General features: G+C 29.8%; 1 protein-coding gene across 16 annotated transcripts in view; it reads right to left on the bottom strand.

Moving 5' to 3' along the window:
• LOC145279450 (E3 ubiquitin-protein ligase TRIM45-like) overlaps positions 1-19,268 on the bottom strand; it is a 556,560-nt gene that overhangs the window by 481,852 nt on the left and 55,440 nt on the right. For 13 of the 16 annotated variants that reach the window (XR_013868407.1, XR_013868402.1, XR_013868415.1 and 10 more), the window contains exon 1: positions 5,362-7,339. The exons of the other annotated variants lie outside the window; for them this stretch is intronic. The gene's annotated coding sequence lies outside the window, so the exon portion shown is untranslated. Of the gene's footprint in view, positions 1-5,361; positions 7,340-19,268 lie in introns of those variants that run through there. 16 annotated transcript variants of the gene reach the window in all.

The following is a 19,268-nucleotide window of genomic DNA, read 5'->3' as shown; positions in this document are numbered from 1 at the left end:
ATAGCGTTATATAGCCGTTGTTATAACGTTATATAGCCATTGTTATAACGTTATATAGCCGTTGTTATTAAGTTATATAGCCGTTGTTATAAAGTTATATAGCCGTTGTTATAAAGTTATATAGCCATTGTTATAACGTTATATAGCCATTATTATAACGTTATATAGCCATTGTTATAACGTTATATAGCCGTTGTTATAAAGTTATATAGCCATTGTTATAACGTTATATAGCCGTTGTTATAAAGTTATATAGCCATTGTTATAACGTTATATAGCCGTTGTTATAAAGTTATATAGCCATTATTATAAAGTTATATAGCCGTGGATATATTTAAAAATGGCAAAAGTGCTGATTCTTATTGTGCTTATTTCAATCAATTTTTGTTTGAGATATTATCATCTGAATTTAAAAGATAAAAACCGCAAGAACTTTTATGTCAACCTGATAATAACTAGAATATATTGCACAAAAATATTTCTGCTTTTCTCCATTATAGCTCAACATATTTAACTTGGAACAAAAATCAAAGGTTTTGCGTTGCTGACTTGCCATAAGCACATTTATTAATGCTGTTAAATACTGAAACACACACATGTATATATATATGTGTGTGTGTGTCTAAACTGGAACATGCATATTAATATATATATATATATATATATATATATATATATATATATACACACACACACACAGTCATTCACAATTAGTACTGTTTCGTTGTATTACAACTTATCAGTTCGGCTAGACTAGCACCTTTCCCTAGCCAGGAATTGAATCTACAACTATCTTGTTTATAGTCGGCAGTTCTAATCTCTGGCCCATGGGATCTGTGCTCACAAATGACCTGATCAAATGTCTATTTTAAATAGATATTTGCCCACCGTTTTACAGTGTTCGAGCTGCTTGTTTATTTACAAACAAACAAACAGGAGGGGGGGCTTTGCTTGTATAGCCAATTAAGCAGTTGGTGGCATACATTTACGACAGAGCTCTACGCAAAGAGGGGGGGGCTTTTATATATATATATATGTATATATATATATATATATATATCAGATAAGTCTGACGAATTCTCACGAGAATGAAACGCGGAATATTCTGTGTAGGTTAATTGCCATGTATATTTTTATAACTTACTACCTAGCTCTACCTATGTATTGAGCACTGTTAAAATAAATACTTAAAGTTGAAGCATAAAATTATATTTTCGTGTATTAATTTGTGTGATTAAACGAAGTAGTCATATATATATATATATATATGCAAGCCAATGTATATATATATATACATATATATATATATATATATATATATATATATATATATATATATATAGTAAGTAATTTATAAAATATATATGGCGATTAAGCTACACTGAATATTTTATATAAAAACGATAAACAACCACAGAATTCACGCATAAGCCTGAAGAGTCCTAGAGTGGATGAAACGCGGAATATTCAGTGTAGCTTAATCGCCATATATATTTTATAAATTACTAACTAGCTCTACCTACGTATTGAGCACTTTTGAAGTAAATACTTAAAGTTTACGCATAAATCTATACTTTCGTATATTAATTTTATGTGAGTAAATTAAGTAGTTATATATATATATATATATATATATATATATATATATATATATATATATATATATATAAATCATTTTATAAAATCAACAGTAGGTTCTCTACAGTGCAATGTAGTTGTTAACTAAGTCAGTGCGATGGGCATGTGAACTTCCTTCCGGTGCATCACGATGATTTTTCAACTAGAACAGGCAATCAATCGATTTGATTGAAAAATGGACAATTTGATCGATTTCGATGGCAATAAAAATATGGGAGTATGAAACATTCATTGATCATCATTCAATATTAGGCAACGTCGGTTCTTGCTGTTAGTAAGTAATAAAATGATCCGTTTTTTATTTGTTTCCAGTATTATAAAGAATACATTATTTTATGAAATACTAGCGAGTGGGCGGCTTTGGCCGGTCATAAAATACGCTTAAATATGATATTTTAATTTGTCCAGATTTCGTATATATATTTTTAGAGTCGTGATTTCGAAAGTAAAAAAAAAAACGTTTGAGTGCCATCAGCTAGAATCGAAACCGAAATCAAAACTGTTGCATTCAAAGCTGGTGATGTGACCACTGCACCGACGTGACACGCATATGAATTGATTAAAAATTAAAAATTAAAAATTAAAAATAAACTAAGATGAATGTACAAAATGTATAACGATTTTTTCAATTTTCACAATTTTTGACCAATAAAAACTATTTTAACCAATTACAGACCCGTAAAAGAACGTCCATAAAAAATGCAATAATTTGAGGCCCCTAGCGCCGCTCTGCGACTTTTAGTTTAGAGAGAGAGAGAGAGAGAGAGAGAGAGAGAGAGAGAGAGAGAGAGTTTGAAAATACGGAGACGGACATGCAGACATAGTGAGTTTTATAAATTAAATTTATTTATTTATATTTTTTTATAAAAATAAAATAATTTTTTAAACGGAACTGTTTGCTGCGGACTTTGTGCCGCCTATTCTTTTGCATCACATAGATTTTTTTTCTTTTTATTAAAAGTTATAAGATTGTTGATACAAATAAGTTATATTCTACAATAGACATAGTAGATAAATCGAAATGCCAAATATTCATTTTAATTTGCCGACATATCACTATTACTTTTGCGCATGCGCAAATTCATTTTTAACCTGATCTTTCCTTTGTATCTGTCGATACTTAATTATCTTTCTTTTTTTTTGCATAAATTAATAAATGAAATGCTATTGTTTTTAGTATCATAAAAATATATAATTTTATACATATTATCATTATTATAAAAATATATTATTTTATACAAAATATAATTATTAAAAAATATATTATTTTATACAAAATATCATTATTATAAAAATATATTATTTTATACAAAATATCATTATCATAAAAATAGATTATTTTATACATAATATCATTATCATAAAAATAGATTATTTTATACAAAATATGATTATTATAAAAATATATTATTTTATACAAAATTTCATTATCATAAAAATATATTATTTTATGCACAATATCTTTATCATAAAAATATATTATTTTATACAAAATATCATTATTATAAAAAATATATTATTTTATACAAAATATCATTATTATAAAAATAGATTATTTTATACAAAATATCATTATTATAAAAATATATTATTTTATACACAATATCATTATTATAAAAATAGATTATTTTATACAAAATATCATTATTATAAAAATAGATTATTTTATACAAAATATCATTATCATAAAAATATATTATATTATACAAAATATCATTATCATAAAAATATATTATTTCATACAAAATATCATTATCATAAAAATAGATTATTTTATACATAATATCATTATCATAAAATAGATTATTTTATACATAATATTATCATAAAAATAGATTATTTTATACAAAATATCATTATTATAAAAATATATTATTTTATATAAAATATCATTATTATAAAAATATATTATTTTATACAAAATATCATTATCATAAAAATATATTATTTTATACAAAATATCATTATCATAAAAATAGATTATTTTATACAAAATATCATTATTATAAAAATATATTATTTTATACAAAATATCATTATCATAAAAATATATTATTTCATACAAAATATCATTATCATAAAAATAGATTATTTTATACAAATTATCATTATCATAAAAATAGATTATTTTATACAAAATATCATTATTATAAAATAGATTATTTTATACAAAATATCATTATTATAAAAATAGATTATTTTATACAAAATATCATTATCATAAAAATATATTATTTTATACAAAATATGATTATCATAAAATAGATTATTTTATACAAAATATCATTATCATAAAAATATATTATTTTATACAAAATATCATTATCATAAAAATAGATTATTTTATACATAATATCATTATCATAAAAATATATTATTTTATACATAATATCATTATTATAAAAATATATTATTTTATATAACATATCATTATTATAAAAATATATTATTTTATACAAAATTTCATTATCATAAAAATATATTATTTTATACAAAATATCATTATCATAAAAATAGATTATTTTATACAAAATATCATTATCATAAAAATATATTATTTTATACAAAATATCATTATCATAAAAATATATTATTTCATACAAAATATCATTATCATAAAAATAGATTATTTTGTACAAAATATCATTATTATAAAAATATATTATTTTATACAAAATATCATTATTATAAAAATATATTATTTTATACAAAATATCATTATCATAAAAATAGATTATTTTATACAAAATGTCATTATCATAAAAATATATTATTTTATACAAAATATCATTATCATAAAAATAGATTATTTTATACAAAATATCATTATTATAAAAATAGATTATTTTATACAAAATATCATTATCATAAAAATATATTATTTCATACAAAATATGATTATCATAAAAATATATTATTTTGTACATAATATCATTATCATAAAAATATATTATTTTGTACAAAATATCATTATCATAAAAATATATTATTTCATACAAAATATGATTATCATAAAAATATATTATTTTGTACAAAATATCATTATTATAAAAATATATTATTTTATACAAAATATGATTATCATAAAAATATATTATTTTATACAAAATATCATTATTATAAAAATATATTATTTTATACAAAATATCAATTCTTGACAGCACCTGTTTCGTAGCGCAGAATCATTCATTTAATTATATCAATTTTTTTTATTTATTCTCTCCTTAACTCATCGGAAGAATAGGAACTCATCAACTTTAAAATAAAATAAAGGAGTATAAGCATGATTACAAAGTTTGTAAATTGAAAGAATTTGCAATTTTTTGTTTTTGTTTTTTTTTTTAGTTTTATTGATTTATTTATTTGTTTATGAAGACTTAAATTTAGAACTTCGAGTCGCCTATTCTTCTGTATCACATAGACTTTGTCTTTTCATTAAAAGTTATTATAAGATTATTAAAACAAATAAGAGATAGTCTACAATAGACAAAGAACTTGGCCTTTTGGCCAAGATCAGGGTGTGGTATCTGTTCTTCGGGTGCGACACTTCCGTTTCTCGTTCTCTTTCAGTAGAGAAGGGTCCTTCACAACTGAGACAATTTTTATTTTTGTACCTTTTCTCCACGTTAAAAAACGACCCTGATGTCTAACTCTGCCCCGTGGGGAGGCATTGTAAATAGGTACAATAGACAAAGTAGATAATAAATTGTAGTTTGTACTTACCGATTGAAAAGTTAATAAAGTTTTAGATGAGGACATAAACCTCAAAAGAATAAAAGTCTTTTCTTTTTTTTTTCTTTTTGTGTTTGTTTTTTGTGTTTGTTTTTATGATTTCTTTTGTTTTCTGTTTTTCTTTATTGTTTTTTTTGTTTGTTTGTTTGTTTGTTTGTTTTTTTGTTTTTTTTTTAAGACAGACGCCGGTGAACTAGGCAACGCGGGAACCCTTACTAAACGTCGGCTACACAACAAAAGATAGAATTGTGGTTCCTGGCGTGCGCTGAATGACTCACGGTTAGATATCCAAAATGCTCTTTTTTTCGAATATAGACACGTTGAAGAAGAAGAAGAAGAAGAAGAAGAAGAAGAAGAAGAAGAAGAAGAAGAAGAAGAAGAAGAAGAAGAAGAAGAAAGTCGAATCAACAGATAGCTAAGGCTAAGGTTAATAATGGGCGGGGTACAAACGAAAACTGAGGATAAAAAGAAAAAAGGTTTTTCAAAAGATAAGATGGAGGAGAGGAATGATGTGCCAATGTTCATCACCATGGTAACAGATGATGCGATGGCTAATATGTATACACTAAGGAACTGACGAGTATATTAATAATAACACTACTCTTTTATCATAAAAGTTGTAGCTGTTGAATAGGTGTTGACGGTGGCTGGGGGTAAATGAAGGCGTGTGTCTGATTTGCATCATTTTTTTTTTTTTTTGGACAAGCGGAAAAGTCTGATTTGCAAAACTAAAAAAAAAATGCATTTTTTTTTCTGATCAAACAAGTAGGTCTTTTATTATTTGGATTCATCCGACTACTGTTCTCGTCTTGAATGTTATTTTCACAACGTTTCGGTCAATGTAACCTCCGACCTTCTTCAAGTGTATCTTGTCGAACTCGGGAATATTTCTGTCAAACTCGGGAATTTGGACGGAATTTCGAACGGAACATTTATTTACTTCACAGAGGTAGCATGTTCTTGTTCTGTCAGTTACAAGGACCCATGGCGCAGAGGTTAGAGTATTTTTAAAAATCAATTGTAAAAGTGATATTCTCCTGAAGGTTGATGGCTGACGGAACAAGAGCAGGCTACCCCTGTGAATAAATAAAGGGTTCTGTTCGAAATTCCGTCCAAATTCCCGAGTTTAACTGAAACATTCCCAAGTATGACACCTGAAGAAGACCGAAACGTTATGAAAATGAAACTCAAGATGAGAACAGTAGTCCAATACATCCAAATAATGCGAATAACTAATCCACATCCAAAAAAATACAGAAACGTCAAGTAGGTTTTTGGTGGCATTTTTTGTCAAACTGTAATTTGACTTCATTAAACAAGAACGATTGGTCTTAAGATACGTCCATTAAATCTGCGCAATTAGTTATAGAAATGATGTTTTAAAACTTAAGCGTGACTGACCAACAGATCAAACCATTAAAAGACAGGAACTCTTATTGAGACATGCTATTTCGAACTCAGGTGTGACAAACCACGAAAATGCTATTTAAAACTTGGACGTGACAGACCATCGAAAATGCGTTTTTTTTATGTTTTTTACAATAATAGTGAATTTGGATTATTTGGATTGTTCGGACTACTATTATCTTCTTGGATTTTATTCTCACGACGTTTCAGTCGATGTAACTTCCGATCTTCTTCAGATGTGTCTTGTCGAATGTGGAAATGAATTTTTATGTCGAACTCTGAAATACGGAATTTGAAACTGAACCTTTTACCTTGTAGATTAAATGGAGAGTTCAGTTCGAAATTCCGTATAGAACCTAGAGTTCCACATGCAGATTGACAACATGCAGCTGGTGAAGGCCGTATGTTAAATCGACCGAAACGTTGTAAGCATAAAACTCAAGATGAGAGCAGAAGCCCGAATAATACAGATGATGCAAGGGAAAATGCAATTCTAAACTTGAGCATGACAGACCGTTTGGTGAAATGATCAACGAACAAAATTCCATTCCAGGTCCCTGCTTTCCCGACTATACTGACGTTCAGAAGTTCAAGTGCAACGTGAACCAACATCTTGCTGCCCAAATCCCTACATAGTACCCCAGTAGTTGTTGCCCCTGTTAGTAGCCCCCTACACCAAACTGGCAATGTGCCTTGTAAGGGGTGAAAATGTAATTTAAAATTTTTTTTTTTTAAACCTTTCGTACAGATGCGACGATGCATCTCTAAAAAATGACCAATACAATTTTTACTATCAATATTAGTAAGCCAGGCTTCGTATGGCTTGTCTGTTTTTTTTGTTGTTTTTTTTCAATGATATCCTTTCATTATGCAAAATCAATTCTCAACAGCATTCTGACATGTTAATTTTGGTGTCTAGTGGCAAGAAAAATCATACTGGTATGTTGGGCGTTTTGGCTATGATCACAGCGTAGTATCTGTGGTATGTTGTGTAATGATAAAGGTCTGAATGATTATTATTAGTATTTGTTATGTAGAAAAAGTTATGCAGAGAGAATGTTTTGAAAGAAAAGAATGTTCAGTTAAAATATTTATTTCAAAATCTTACGGAGGAATTTAAACTTATATTTAGGAATGTTTATGAATAAAATATTACAGAGATATTTATGTAATGAAATAGATTTAGGAATTCAATGTTTAAACAAAAACAATAAACAATGAAATTAACTTGGTAACAAAGAAAGAATGGATTTTTATATATAGCCTAGATATACAAGTAAAAGCCAGAGAGAACGTCGGAGCCGTCGACGAGAGCAGATTGACTTTGTCAGTTTTGGAAGCATTCGACTGAGCTAACTAAAGGGAGAAAACACTTAACTATGAAAATGAGAATAAATGAGAAAAAACAAAAAAAAAAATTCTTGTAGTGTCCAAGAGGCAAAGGGAGCCACAACCTAAGGTTAGTAGTCCGTTATCAAACGGCCATTGTGTGCTTATGTCTCATGTTTGTTGAAGCTGCTCTGAATTAATGACTGTTACTTGTCCATGTTACGTGAACACGGAACGTGTATAAACGCACACACACACACACACACACACATAACGAACATTTATAACCACTAGACGATACACGAGCATCGGTTCCATACACACGTATATTTATATAGACTGAACGTGCAGAACACACTACATACACTTGGAAGCGATACTAAAATAAACGGGTTAAGACGTGCGTTATTGCACTTCCAAAGATTGAGTGCCTACTATTTCACATTTAGGTGAGAGGGGATAGGATTCATTCCTTTTCCCAACGGGTATTAGAGAAAGTTACCTTGCAGCCATTTCTACTTATAAATATATGACACGTGGTATTTTCAGATGGTTATCAATCCATTTCGTGATACGATGAGAACCGGTATTAAACCTGATATAACAATTGGAATCATTTAATGTCTCAAATAAAATTTGTTTCAAATTAATTGAACGCAAGTTGCTATTTTTTTTACCAATATATGAAAGAAAATTGTAGTTTCATGTCTTTTCCAATGGGATTAATGCGTAATTCATCGCAGTGGGTCCCATGCTGTTTGAACCCAGCGCAGTCGATTCCATAATCCGCGACGGTATTTATTAAGTTAATCGCACAGCCACATTATTCATTAAACACAATCTGTTTTATTTGAAAGCTGAAAGAATGAAAGTCAATGCCTTTTTCTAATTTCTAGGTGAACGCAATTCTGACTGGATTTGAACCCGGTATGCCAGAAGAGGAGCGCGTGGTCTACGATTACAAGCATTTTTAGGCAAACATCGCCCACAGTTCTTGTTTATAGCATAAAGCAACAGAATGGAAATCGTATTAAGCTTTATTCTTGGCAAGATTTAAACAGATCAAATTCATTGGCCAGATGCTTAAATCAATATAAGCCACAACCTAAAAATAAATGTTCCTCCTTTAATTCTACTTGTAGCTACTTTATATATATATATATATATATATATATATATATATATATATATATATATATATATATATATATATACTAGCAGGCCGCCCGGCGTTCCCCGGTCGTAAAATACGCATGAATATTATATTTTAATTAATGCAGAATTCTTATTTATGATAAAGTTATATCGTATTAAACGTAACGTTAAATTCTTTTTAGAAAAGAAAGTAAAAAACGGAAAAAAACTGAGACAAGTATTAGTTTTTTTTCTAAACAGTTCATTGTAAGTAAAAAAAAAAAAATGCTCGAGCTGAGATCAAAATCAAAGCCTGAAGGCAGTGAGTCCAGTACAATAACCAGATTGACATGATTTTTAAAAAGTTTTTCAACCCTACTTATACTTAACATAAGAAAGCTGCCATGTTTCACGACCGCGCTTAATTGGTAACCCCTCCCATACACACACAAGTACTAATTTTTCAATTTTGACCCCTTACCAGCCCTTTTTCAGATTTAAAAGTTTTCCATGTGTTTGAATACTCTATATACAACATTTTTAATCTGTAGATCAAAGATTTATTAAGTATATAGGTTGAGAAGTGTCTTCACACACATTTTAACTTTTATAGATATATAGATCAGTACAATATATACTTATGGTAGATAAGCGAAATAGAAATGTTTCAATTTCATTCCCGAGGGAAATCATCCGGCTATATGCCTGTGTTTAAATTGTATCATCGGTTTTATGGTTGTGCACTGTCAACTTATTAGGTAAAATAGTTTGAACATAAAAGTGAAATAGACACTAACTGTAGACACAGGACAACGATTATAAATACTATTGCATTTAAATAACATTAAAAAGTGAATCAATAATTGTAATTTTTAAACAGATTCGAAAGAACTAAAGAAAAATCAATCAAAAGGCATTATAGTCGCTGCCTCCGTTCAGTCTCAAGAGACAATGAATACTCACTTTAAGGGTAGCTGTGCGTGTAATTGTGAGTCAAAGGTTGCATAATCACCAACTACACTTCTCATAAATCGACACTGCTCGAGTCCAGTGGCAAAGAGAGGTCCAGTGCGACTGGAAACAATGCTGAGATAAGCGGAGAGCAAATACAGCGCCTGGAATTCCCAAATGGTCACCCATTTTACTAACTTCGGTGAACATGACTATGCCCCATACGCCTGTACAGTGCTAATAATACTATCAACAAAAGTATTTTAAGGAGATACAACAATTATAAATAGCGATAATTAATAAAAAAAAAAATAATGATTTAAGTAACATTAAATCATATTTTAAGTGTTTTCATTGGCTAATTTAAAGTGTATTAAATGAATTAAGAAATTAAATGTGAAATTCTCCAAAAGAAATTAAATAGAACAAAATCTGCAAGCCGAAAATTAACCTCATTAAACATGTCATTTATTCGTTCAGTCTCGAAAGACAAAGGATACCCCCTGTAGGAGCAGTTGCGCGTGTAATTGTGAGGCAATGATCGCGCAATCTCTAACCACACCTCTCCTGAATCGACACTGTTTGGGTCCAGTGGCAAGAAGAAGACCAGGATGACTGGAAACAATGCTGAGATAAGCAGAGAGCACATACAGCAACTGGAAGTCCCAAATGGTCACCCATTTAGTACTGACCAGGCTCAACGTTGCTTAACTTTGGTGATCCAGCGGGAGCCGGTGTGTCAACGTGATTATGCCGTATGTGTCATTTATTATTCTTACGATTAAATGGCCTTTCCCACTAATCGAATACATTTGTCGGTCTCATATACATTTAACGCACAATACGTAAGACCTTATCATCTCTTCCCTTTCTCCCTGCGCCAACCTTCAGTCATCCAAACATACTCAGGTATTACTTCAAGCAACATACAATCTGTGTACACTTATTTTCTAGTCACAAATAAAAATGTCCCTTCCACATACTATTCACCGTAGATTAAATATTTACGAACACATATTATGGGGAACACTTTGCAATACACACATTCATTCACGCATTACCTTGTACTATTCAGTTAAAAATTCTATTCTGTATTTAAATTAATCTTATTTTTTTGTATTTCGATCTGGCAATTAGGTTTAATTGATGCTTACAAAATCTATTAAGAAAAATAGAAAGTTAGTTATTTTTATTTATAAAATTATGAAATAATAATTCTATTCGGACCTTGATAAGTGATGATTAAAAAACTTAGTAAATCCAATAAAATACTGAAATTCAAATCGTCCCTTACAGAACTACATCAATTATGACAAACAGAATTTTAAAAAGATAATCATCAAGTCTAAGTTAGTTTCTATTGATTCAACAATGGCTTAACAGATAACATCATTTTTAAACGTGCAAATTAAAAGAGAAACATGTCACTTACATGTGACTAAGCGTACGTCCACAGAACTATATCATAGTACTACAGGTATACAAGTCTATCAACGCATTAACATAGGAGAAAGCAAGGCAGATATTAGTCACTTCGATATTAATTTAACTACTAATATTAGTCGTATGGAATTACTAAATTTTATAGTTCACCACCTTATGGTCTTAATTCAACTTATTTAGTAACATTAAATTAGTCGAGGATGTTTGAATTCATCGGACAACACATAAGTTCCCTCATGAATAAGAAAAATAAATGACATGTTTAATTAAGTTAATTCTTTGGCAGATTTTGTTCTGTCTGAATTTTGGGGGTGTAATTGCACATTTAATTTCTTAACTCACTTTATAGTTTCGAAACGTTGGTTGATCAGCGTATATGCTTCTAGTGCTACTATATATATATATATATATATATATATATATATATATATATATATATATATAAAGTTATATATACAGTAATATATATATATATATATATATATATATATATATATATATATATATATATATAGTATGTTTTACTACAACTCGCGTATTGACCGCTACTGAAGTAAATACTAGAAGTCGATACACAAAATATCATATCTGCTTTTAACATTTTGTGTGAATACATGAAATATATTATTTTGCAGGATAAAAGATTAACAGAAACATCTTTGTATTACTTGTTTCGATCAGACTGTTGTTTTCATCTTGAGTGTTATTTGTGCAACGTTTCGGTCGACGTAACCTTCGGCATTCATCAGGCACATTTGTTGCCATCTTGGAAAGGAAAGGAGAAAATTTACTGGCTCCGTAGATTGTTTCGTCTTCTTTGAGTTGGTTATTTTTTATCCTCGTGGTTTCGTTGTGAAGAAAATTGGTAAGCAAAGGGAGGTAACTCTAATAAAGTTTGAAAAGGGATTATCTCACTTTTACTGTTGAAACTTTAAAGAATGGTTGTACAATTGTTTTTTTTTTTCTTTATAATTTGAAGTTCCCATATACTGCTGATTTCTATGCTTGGTCTGTATAGGGTTTTATTATGTTATATATATGCTTAATAATTTTTCTTGTTTTTAATCATTTATGGAACAAGGTCAAAATAACTGATATACAGTTATGTGCTTACATTTTATATTATGATATATAAAATAAGCAAATTTTATTTTTTATTTAAAGGCAAAACAGAAAAAATAAAAGAATTCCCGGGCAATTATTGCTAATCTCTATATAAATAAAATGAACTCATATGATTTTGACATTAATAGGATTAAAAATCAAGATATTTCATGCAAATATAATATGCACAAACGGCAGAACAATATCTGAGGTGTGTTATAGGCTTATTATTTCTCAAATTCCTCGATAATCTTAGATTTCTATACTTTTTCTGCTGAGAAGTCACGGCCAAAATCGGTTAAGATCAATGGAAGTGGTAAAATATTTTCTCTCTAATAAATTCCTCCTCCCCCTGCCACCACTTAACACCGTTTGGGGATCGTTCACAAGGAACAGTTGAGAAGAGAACACCGGTTTGGCTTCATAGTTCTTTCATGTGAAGTTATTTAAAATCACTAAACTAAGCTGCAGTGCTCTGTGGCGTAGTGGTTAGCGTGCTGGACAATTCACATTATATTTTCACGTTCGCGCCGACCTACCGTAGTCGTTTTTTTTGTTTTGTTTTTTTTCCTAAACAACTGGAATGGACTTTTCTTGGTGGCCGAACTGTTAACGTTGCAGATGTTTTTTGTTTTTTTTTTCACACTTTATTTTCCTACTTTTACTCATGACTCCGGGTTTGATCCTTCCTACTTACCTGCCATAACATTTTTTAAAACTCCCCCCCCCCCGTCCCGGAAACAAACACTCGGGCAACGCCGGGTACCCCCGCTAGTTATTTATAAAATGCTATTTACAAATTGAGTTTAATAACCAAACAGTACAGTAATTGAATCAATCTAACTTTCACGAGGATCATTTTTGGAAAAGTCATATTAAGTTTTAACCTTGGCAAGATTTCAACAAATCAAACCGATTGGCCAGATTTTTTTATTAAGCACAGCCTAAATATAAATGTAAATATACATACAAATATAAATATAAATGTAAATATACATACAAATATAAATATAAATGTAAATATAAATGTAAATATAAATGTAAATATAAATATAAATGTAAATATAAATGTAAATATACATACAAATATAAATATAAATGTAAATATACATACAAATATAAATATAAATGTAAATATAAATGTAAATATACATACAAATATAAATATAAATGTAAATATACATACAAATATAAATATAAATGTAAATATAAATGTAAATATACATACAAATATAAATATAAATGTAAATATAAATGTAAATATACATACAAATATAAATATAAATGTAAATATACATACAAATATAAATATAAATGTAAATATAAATGTAAATATACATACAAATATAAATATAAATGTAAATATACATACAAATATAAATATAAATGTAAATATAAATGTAAATATACATACAAATATAAATATAAATGTAAATATACATACAAATATAAATATAAATGTAAATATAAATGTAAATATACATACAAATATAAATATAAATGTAAATATACATACAAATATAAATATAAATGTAAATATACATACAAATATAAATATAAATGTAAATATAAATGTAAATATACATACAAATATAAATATAAATGTAAATATAAATACAAATATAAATATAAATGTAAATATACATACAAATATAAATATAAATGCTCTTTTTCTAATTCTCTTTCTCTATTTGTATTCTATCCATGTTTACGGCTTTAGTCTTCATCAAACATCACAAATGGAAATCACATGAACGGATGTTGCAGCAATAAAACAGACAAAACAACAGCGATAATTCGCGGCTTGTGATTTTGAATACGCGCTTAATTTCTAAACTCGCCGCGGATTGGTACAAGCATTCAACTTCCTTTCTTACTTGACCAATCAGGGACCATCTTTCAGGTGAGCTCACCGAAGTTGATAAAAGATAACTAGACTCTAGGAGACCACAGCGAACGCATTCCTTGGCATTTCTTTCGACTCCCATACTTTTCTCTTGTGACGCAACCAACACACCCGTCCTGGAGTTCAACAAGAAGCCAAACGGATAACATGGCTACTACAGCACTACTCATGTGGATTCGATATAACACACACACACACACACACACATACATACATACATACATGCATGATGATTGCAACGTCTTGTCAGACGAGTGCCACTCCCTCAGACATTTAAAATCCATGAGCCCAAATGCCCGAGGGAGTATCTATACAAATATGATGTTACAGAGTCTCAGCTTTGTACGACAGCTAAGTCTCTCTCTCGGTTCAAAATGTTGAGATCCAGCAACAAGCAAGAGCAAGATAGCCAGCAACAAATTAAACTGCAGACCAGCTTAATGCGGGTAATGGTCTTCCGCTTTATGGTTTTTTAAATCAGAGATTTGCTTCTCCTAGAAAGGTTGCCTTCACCACGGCTTACGGGAGCACTCTCCACCCCAATACACATATACACACACACAAATATACACGGTGCTAGTTGGCCGTTGACCCAGAAAAAGAGTTCATTCGCCCTTTGGAAGGTCTCCTCACCAAACAAGTCTGGTGGGGGAACCAGTTCAGTCGCCGGTGACCCGACCATGAGGCAGGTAGTACTGGGTTACATGGTACCAGTAGCACATGACATGACCTGACACACACATACATACATACATGCATACATATATACATACACACATACATAATAGATACATTCATACATACATGCATACATACATACATATATATGATGATTGCTGCATCTTTCCAGATGATCGCCGTCACATTGAGTTCTCCATGCCATCTCAGATGACTCTGCATTCCCGCTGCAAATTTGCAAATATTGAAGCAGATGTGACATACAAATTGAGCAATTTCCATCGAGTTGACTTGCAAACTTTGCTGCATGTTAAACAGGTCATTTGGTTCGGACTAATAGGTGTAAAGTTGACCTGAACAGGAGTTTTGTGCGACTTAAGGTGGTTGGCGTAGTCAGCTTTTGACAAAAGCACTCGTTCACAAGTGTGGCATTTCTAGCTCTGTGTTTCATGGTTAAGACCATCAATTAAACCTTTGCGAAGCTTTCGCTTCAGTTTGCTGTGTTTCTTTTCTCTAGGACATCACAACTTTCACGTACAAGCTTACATACATACATACACACACACATACATACATACATACATGATGATTGCAACGTCTTGTCAGACGAGTGCAACTCCCTCAGACACTGAAAGTTCATGAGCCCGAAAAATGACATATAGTCCTGCCAGCGAATTCACATGCTCAAGCAGACATGACACTAAAGACGATCATTGTTATACATACATATATATTCACGTACGCACACATACATATGTACACATATCACACACATATATACATGCGTACATACACAATACACAATACGCATACATACATATACATACACACACACATGCAAACATAAACAAGACGGTCATTGGTATACATACATATAAATATATACATGCATACATACATACATGTCTATAAGCATACGCTCATATATACCCATATACATACACAATGCATAATACACAAACATACATATACATACCCACATCCATACATACACATATACATACATATACATCCACATATACAAATACATACACACATATACTTACGCATACGTATACGTACACATATGCACATATATATACATTCACTTACCTACATATACATACACATCCATATATATGCATTCATACACATACACACATACATGCACACATACACATACATATACATACACACCTGCATACATACACATACATGCATATACACACATACATGCATACAAACATATGTAAATGTATATATGTTCTCACACAAACATATATACACATAGACACATATACATACATATACACATAGATATAAATACATATAAACTCACATGTACATATATAAATATACACACACATACATATATAAATATACACACACATATACATACATAGATACATATAATGATTGCAGAATAATTGTTACATGCATCCAGCATTACAGGCGTACACACGTCACAGCTTTTTTATCGGCACAGGACTTTTTGACTTTTTTCTTTTTTTTTTTATAATAGACAAATGCCTGAGGGAGTATCTATACAAAGATGATGTTACAGAGTATTAGCTGTGTACGACAGCTAAATCTCTCTCTCGGTTCAAAATGTTGACATCCAGCAACAAGCAAGAGCAAGATAGCCAACAACAAGTCAAACTGCAGACCAGCTTAATGCGGGTACTGGTCTCCCGCTTTGTTTTTTTTTTTTAAATAAAAAGTTTGGTTGAGACAAACACTTATGGAATAGTAACTGACGATGATATAAACAAATTCACACATTTTTTCACAAATAAACTCAGCGACGGATAGTCAAAATGTAAACAGTCCAACCGACATATATTAAAGACGCTTACTTTTTTTTTTTAAATAAAAAGTTTGGTTGAGACAAACACTTTTGGAATAGTAACTGACGATGATATAAACAAATTCACACATTTTTTTCACAAATAAACTCAGCGACGGATAGTCAAAATGTAAACAGTAAAACATACATACATACATACATACATACATACATAGCCCTGACTTCAATCTGTGTACTGTCTACACACATCAATCCTATATGAACAATTTTGTTTTTTTTTGGGGGGGGGTTACATAATAATTCCAAATGTTATATCACTCTATAGATTTGTGTAGTGAATTTAAAAAAAATAAAAATGATAGTTTACAATTAAGTGAGGAGGCATGGATAGGACAAAATAAACTATATTTAGCCATGTATTTTTAACGTTTGATTTGACGATTTGACGAACGATTTAATTCTTTTTCATAAGCGATATATATATATATATATATATATATATGTACGTATGTATGTATATATATATATATATATATATATATATATATATATGTTTGTTACCTACATTACCCCCAAAGTTAAGCAACGATGCACCATCCTAAATGTGAAAAAAATTTTAAATAAATAGTTGTGTGCCAATCATATTATTGTGACTATTCAAGTCAAATTAAACATTTTCAATTCTGTTGATTGTTTGCAAATATATACGAAGCTAATTTGCATATTTGTTATATTACAATATCAATTTGCTAATCACAAAAAAGAGTAGTAACTATTTTTTTAATAAAGAATCACGCAACAGTTCGTTTCACCAAACGTTAAATATCGTCAAATTCTAACGAGTTTTTTTTGTGGTGAGAGTATAGCGTACACGTCACGCTTTTTAAAATATTAATTCCTGCAAATTGGCATTGCTTTAATTTGATCTTTATTCTCCGGACAGTTGGTAAATATTAGGGATATGGGTCGGAAGTTTGAAAAGGAGTTGGGGTCGAACTCATAATGCTAAAATATTTTAATGAGTAAAGAAAACAGTTTTTAGTATTGGAAACTTGAAAATAAGGAATCAGCTTTAGAGTCGAATCTTTTGTAATTTTAGGAGTTCGGATTTGGTGACCCTTAGAGGATTCAAAGTCAGGTTTTATAGATTCTTACTCCGGAATCCTAATAGATAGTATTACAACGTTTGAGCATATTTGGTTCCACCTTAACTCGAAGATAGACCAACAAAGATAGACTTTAAGAGCACAATAAAAAGATTTTGTTTTTCTTCGTACTTTTCAGTTCGAATGACTCTTACATTATCCGGATCTAAAGCCTAAAAAATAAAAATACGATGGAAGAGCTCTGAAACGCAGACCTTGTGTCACGCCAAATAGACTGGCACAACTTCGAAGCAAGAAATGGAAGAAAACGAGATTGGTCTTTAAAACTGGTTAAAAATGTGCCGATCAGCGAGTGTAGAACACGAAGCGATGAGACTTAAAAGGTCACATGATGCGGGTAAGAAAGAAGGAGAAAAGGGAAAGGTGTTCTTTGACGTCAAAGAGAACCGACCTCAAAAAGCAATGTTCTCTGGTTTCGTCCTACCTTGAACTTGATCAAGGAAGACAAACTTCAGACAACATAAAATAATATTAATTGATTTCAATAATACTCAGGTGGAATGATCATTTCACGGTAAAGCTATTCAAGAAAAGGACCTCAGACAAAATTACACATAAATACAGTCTTAAAAGTATAAAAAGAAATATTAAAAGGTTGCACATCAAACAATCCTGATAGACTCGTGCAGCTGAGTATATAAATGCGCGCAGGTGCAGATGAATGGATATTTTAGGTCGACAAAACAAAAACAATCGTTATATTTACGAATAAATGCTTTGGGTATTTAAAATATTTACTTGAAAGGAAAGACATGTATACGTATATCAACATCAGAACCTCAACGCACCCAAGGGGTATGTTCCAGATAATTTTCAATGACACCCTTAGTATAACCCCCTAATGTATATATATATATATATATATATATATATATATATATATATATATATATATATATATATATATATATATATTTAATTTTTCGTTTATATGTGTATATGTACTGTGAGCATATGTGTATGTGCGTACTTATATGTGTATATATTTAAAACT

This window comes from Euprymna scolopes, chromosome 1, assembly GCF_053919585.1.
Source record: "Euprymna scolopes isolate OS-2025 chromosome 1, ASM5391958v1, whole genome shotgun sequence".
Taxonomy (NCBI): domain Eukaryota; kingdom Metazoa; phylum Mollusca; class Cephalopoda; order Sepiida; family Sepiolidae; genus Euprymna; species Euprymna scolopes.
Note: the sequence above shows the minus strand (reverse complement) of the source record. Positions and strands in the feature narration are given on the sequence as shown.